Raw genomic sequence first — 6,124 nt, forward strand, 5'->3', positions numbered from 1 at the left:
TTCTCAAAAATAAAAAAAAAAAAGAAAAGTTCACCTATAAAGAGTCAATCTTCTCAGAAACGAAAGAAATCAATTTCAAATTCACACCACAATTTTTCAATGTTTCTGTTTCTTTCACTTCTTAATCAGCGAAGATTATTCATTCACTGGAGCAAGTTGACCGTTCTCCAAAGTCAACGCAGGAGTTCCTTTTTATTTCAACCGCAGGAGATTCAAACTAGCACTGATCAGTCTTATCAGACTCGTTTGGTCCATCGGTTCCCTCTACGATCTCCTCAGATCTGGATACTTCCCTCCACGACACATTTCACGACCCGTTGAACTCGATGACCCGGCGGTCTCGCTGTCTCTCGAGCTAGCCACTCCAGGGAACGGCAACTCGACTGATCCTTTTCATCTAGGAGGAGTGACATACAGGGCGCTCTTAGCCGCGGTCTGAGAAACCTACTGTTACACTTTCGACGAGTTCCTTGAAGCGGAGAACACTAAGGACGCGTTCATCTTTTATTCCACCTCTTTCTATCATCGTCAGATGCGTTATCTTTATGGTTGCGGCTTCCTGAACACACACCTCTATTCGTCTTCTTCTGCCAACGTCTCTCTACCTCTTCTTCAACGGTTGTAGAACACTCTGGGTAAATTTACGAGTTTTTGTATATGATTCAATTTGTTATTTTTCTGAATGTTTTATTTTTTTTTTAACATTTACAGACTTTTACTTTCAGTCATTTCCTGTAAGATAAGGTTCACTGTAATCTTCAATAGAATTTAGACGAAATTTGGGGATTTACAAATTTGTAAATGTACGTTATTGAAAATAAATATTGATCGTGAGTAAAATATTATATTTATTAAAATGTAATTTAATTTTAGTTAGTAATTAGCTTATTTCTTATAAATCGAGTGTGTGTGTGTAAGTTTCAGATGAAACGTTTACGATGTCTAAGGATTTTGCAGAGAAAATAACGATTCACTTTATTTCTAGAAGATGAAATTTCGTTTTAGATACGATCTAATTTTTAAGTAGCCCGGTTCTTTCCCAGACTGACAATGAGTTCAAAGGGTAAAGGTTAGGTGTTAAACGACGATGTCGGAATTTCTCTTAATACCGTAAAATCATGCGTAATTTTTGAGGAAGACAATAGTTACTCAAGTTCAAGTACAAATGACGACAGATATATCAGTGTTGAAAAGAGAAAATTGGACCGAAAATCTTCCACTTGTTTCAGTATATAACAGGTGTGATAATAGAATGTAACGATTTTAAAAGAATTATCATGGAATACTCGGATTAAATTAAGGTTAATTTTTATTAAATAACATTTTCCTAATCACAATATCAATCACTATGTCGACAAACAATGGAGAATTTTCCTACCCGATTGCAAAAAATATATTCTCTATCGAGAAGACTATTTGCAAACTGTTATTTAAAAAAAAAGAAGGATAGAATAATTATTAACTATTTTTTTTACTAAACCTGTATTATTTTAACCTGAGTATCTCACACTTTAAAAATCATCACGTTCTACTGTTGCACCTTTTTCATTTATCTCGTTAAATTCATCCTTTCACTGAAAAATTACCCTAACTTGTCCAAAATTTGTTTAAGCAATACAGGCAATACAATCCTTATTAATTGTATCAGCTTCCATAAAGGGAATACGAGATCAAATTTAATTTATTTCATTTATTTCGTTAAATTCACACTCTTATAAAAAATTATGTTTAATATTACCCTAAGTTATACAAGACGTTCATTCATATGTATTCGTCAAGTAATGTAGTTATTTTAAAATCCTTTTAATTATATCAGCTTTCACGAAAGTGAATTAATTGTTGTTTTTTATGAAAAGATTGAATTGAAAAGTGTATAATTTTCATCAAAAATTCTGAATATCGGTCGTGTCCCACTGGTTAAGTATCGAGAGCAGCAACATCACCGATTGACCGACTGGCCGACAGTATGTAGCTTGCAATTGCAGAATAGAGAAAACCAGCCTTGCTGGTATTTACAGTGAATGGATGTGCTACGCTGAATCTAGCGGTACTCGCCGTGTGCAACAGATGTATGATACATCATACAGTGAGAAACACCAAAAATGCAGTAAATGGAAATTGTTGCATAAGAGGAAAGTTTGATAATAATCAACAGGTACTATTATTGCATTTTGGAAGAGAATAATTTTTAAGGCTTTTATTTACCGAAGGAAAAGTAAAGAAATTTGAAAATTTGAAAATTTTTAAACGAATCGAAGATTAACATCTTTTTACGAGAAAAACAAATTCGCTAAAAATCTATTCTATATTAAAGAATTATATTCACGAAAAGATTCTGTGTTGAGTAATTTTTACACGGCTTTTGAAATTCACAAACATAACGAATTTGTACGAATCCGTTTATTTGCGAAAGAAAATTTGGAAATTTTTAAATTTTCAAAGTGATCGAAAGATTTTAAAATGATTCGAAAGTGTAAATATGAAAATGATGGAAAGATTTCGAAATGATCAAAAAGTGTAAATTTAAAAACGATCGAACGATTTAAAAATGGCTGAAAAATGTAACACTGATCCAAAATTCTTTAAATATTCGGAAAATGTAAAATTGCTCGAAAAATTGACACTTTTAAAAAAAAAGAAATTCGCTTAAAAATCTATTCCGCTGCATTTTCAACTGCCGATAATTCTCAGACGTTTAGAATCATTCGTAGATAATTAATTCAACGATCATCCTGTTACAGCAATTACTTTGCCTCAACTACTTAACGTTAAAACCGTTTTTCAATTTCTCCTTGTTCTCTTTATTCATGCTTGACGCTCCTCCCTGATGATCGTAAACGAGCGAGTCGAACAATTACCGTGAAATCCTCGTGCCCGTGTAAGAATGCCGGGGGGGTTAGAGCGATTTTCAGCGTCGATTCTCCCACACCGGGAAGAAAAGCAACCGTGACATGAGATTCGCTCGCAGGATATTGCAGGATCCCACTTGTTCACAAACGATAAGCACCAAATAGAACAATGGCCCGTCGGAGAATGAACTCCGGGAATGGTTTCACCCGCGTTAAGTATCGTTCGTCCGTGTTTGTTGCAGATATCCCTTTCCTGAATTACGACAGTCCTCTCGGAACCGACGAACCCGTGAAAACTATCTGCAATTATTTAACCGAGCGTAACGATCGATACGAACGAAATTGCTCGGCGGCAAAAGGTGTTGGGTAACGTTACACAATACCATTGCAAAGATCGTGACACATTGTAAGAAACAAATGATCTAAATGAAATTTTTTCTTTTTCTCTTCTTTTTCTTTGGCTCAGTTTACAATGAAGTTGTTAAATGTTCTTGCGATTCAGGTATTTTGTAAAAACGAGATTCCAAGGTGACTTCTAACGTTTTCAGAGTTGAAAGTGCAAAATGTATTTTTGGCGAATTTTTTTTTGTAATAGATGTTACTTTTTGATTCACTTTTCAAATTTCTTCTAATTTTCGTTCTTAACTTCGCAGGATTGAAATATTTTCAACTCTTTCTTTTTTCGGATAAATGTTTTCAACAGCGTGATGTTATAAGAGATAAATTTTGAGGTTAGATTAAATTAGTTTAAGATAAGATTTGAAAAATGAAAATGAATTGGTAGAGATCAGTTTAGATATTATTATTTCATAGCAGATGTAACCATGATTTAATATGGTTTCTAAGTTTCTAGCATTAATGAAGTAATACAATATAAAACAGGGAAATTCGTATTTTATTAATAACAAATTCACTCATCTTCGATAATTATTAAACGTTTAAGAAAAAGTGAAAAAGTTGTATTCCAAAATTGAATAAATTATTCCATGCATAATCGTTTAATTAAACTAAACCAGATTATTTCATAAGTAATCGTTTAATTGAATTCAACGTTAAACAGCTTATTCCATAAATATGCTACAGTATTGGCTGTGAAACAGGGAAATTTATTTTAAAAAGAAGGACAGAAAAATTAGTAAAAAAATTGAAAGTTTCATCAACGTAAAACATTGTATTGTACCTCATATTCTGGTACAAAGTAATTTTAATTCACTTTATTATATAAAACAAACGAAAATACATTAATAACTGATAATTGCAAATGAATCGCTTTATCTGACCATTTTCGAAAATAAAAATTACCCGTTAATTGTAAAATAAGCTGATAATTATAGAAAAATGACGGTAGGGCGAAATTTTTGTATACATTTATATTTATTTAATACTGTTGTATAATTTTCACTTAAAAATTGAAAAAGTATTTTTATTCGCCTAAGCAAAATTTTGCAAAACATGCTTGAACATTTGTAAACGTTGCTTTATTGTACGAAAAGTCGAAGCTTCGGGTCTTTTTTTGTTACCTACGAATGACGATACTTTCGCTAGTAAAATAACGTTAATTGTCGAAGATTGACAGTGTTTCCAGGAAATTCGTTTCCCTCCGACGCGACGTGTTTCAAATATTTTTATAGACAACTGTTTCCGTACAATGAAATAGCTATTAAATATACACCGACGCGAACGAACGTCGTGAGAAAGTACTACTCTCCGAGGAATGCGAATCAGAAGAAAACACCAGCCGATTAGTTCGCATGCAATCTGTCCATTTAAGGTTGCACAACCTAAAAAGGCACGTCGCCTGTTTGCGAACAAAGCCAGCCACTTTGGTGCCATGTTAAACACGCTCGTTCGTCTCGACATTGTCAAAATTGCAAGCTTAACTACAGTCGTTCTTTGCCTCTTTTTCTATCCTTGATATATTCTAATAATTTCTAAAATTTCTTTGAAAATATCAAATTTAAAAAAATGTGAATCTACTTCGTTCCTCTTGATTAAAAAATTGCAAGCTTAATTGCAATTATCGTTTGTCTCTTTTTTCCATCCTTGATGTTTCCTAAAAATTTCTAAAAATCTTTAACGAATATCAAAATTTAAAAAAGTTTGACTCGATATATATTTTTTGTGCTTAATAAAAAAACATTTTATAAATTAAATTTCAGATAAATAAATATAATGTTTGTGTGTAGACTTTATGTAGAATAGCATAAGTAATTTAGTGCATTTAGAAAATGATCATGCATAATGAACCACTCTTCTTTAATAAGATACTCAAATAAAGCAAAGCATATCAATTTGACATCAATTTTTCAAATACACGTGTATATTGACGTTATACGTGAATATAAGTGTACGTTATCAAAAGGACTCATTTTTCGAAGTAATACGATCTTCAAGTAACTTTCATATTTTTCATTAGAAAAAGTAAAAGAATAAAAGAAGAAAAAAGATTAACTCCTTTCCTTATAGCAACCAGTCAGACTCGTGGTACAGATTCTAGTGCATAAAGAATAATTTTAATTCTAAATTTAGTTTGAATATATAAAACTGGGAATTATCAAATTGTAAACGATATAATGCATTAGCTTGTCTTACTTCACACAGTATTCAAATAATAAATAGCTTACGTTTACATGTACAGTCGGTAAAAAGGAAATTATAAATCAAGGGGTTAAAATAAGGAAAAATTTGCATTATACTGAGAGTAGAAAAAAATTATGTTTAACAAAGAACAATTTAAATACAGAATTGAGTTTAATGATCATTGTAAACCGTACCAAATGCACGTCGAATATCGCAGGTTAAAATAGTTTACATTTTACAGTGGCGAAATTACAGAAGATTAGTTAGAAATTGTCTAATCCACTGGAAATTTTATCGGATCGGGGTAATTTACACGGAAAGATTTTAGTCCGTCTAAATATGTAAATTAGACTCCTAGTTACCGCTCTCAAAAGTAGACCGTCTGTGAAACCAAGTGTATCGTAGCATAATTTCGCGAAGCGTATCAAGGCTCCACTCATTTTACTCTGAATTCAAGGCGAGCGTAATAGGTCAGAAGATTCTAACACCACGTTATCGTCGAATCAATTATATACTTTCACCGGAAATGTTATCAACCAAAATATGAAAAAGGTGAAATGTTTCCGGGGAGATGAGAATTCACCTACATTTTATGTGTAACAATCATTTCACCGAATTTGAAATTTCTAACTTTCTAAACGTTTGTTTAAATAGTTGAGTATGCAAGGTATTTGAATTTCTCTAAATTAAACTGT

This window comes from Habropoda laboriosa, unplaced genomic scaffold (assembly GCF_001263275.1).
Source record: "Habropoda laboriosa isolate 0110345459 unplaced genomic scaffold, ASM126327v1 scaffold22, whole genome shotgun sequence".
NCBI classification, from domain to species: Eukaryota; Metazoa; Arthropoda; class Insecta; order Hymenoptera; family Apidae; genus Habropoda; species Habropoda laboriosa.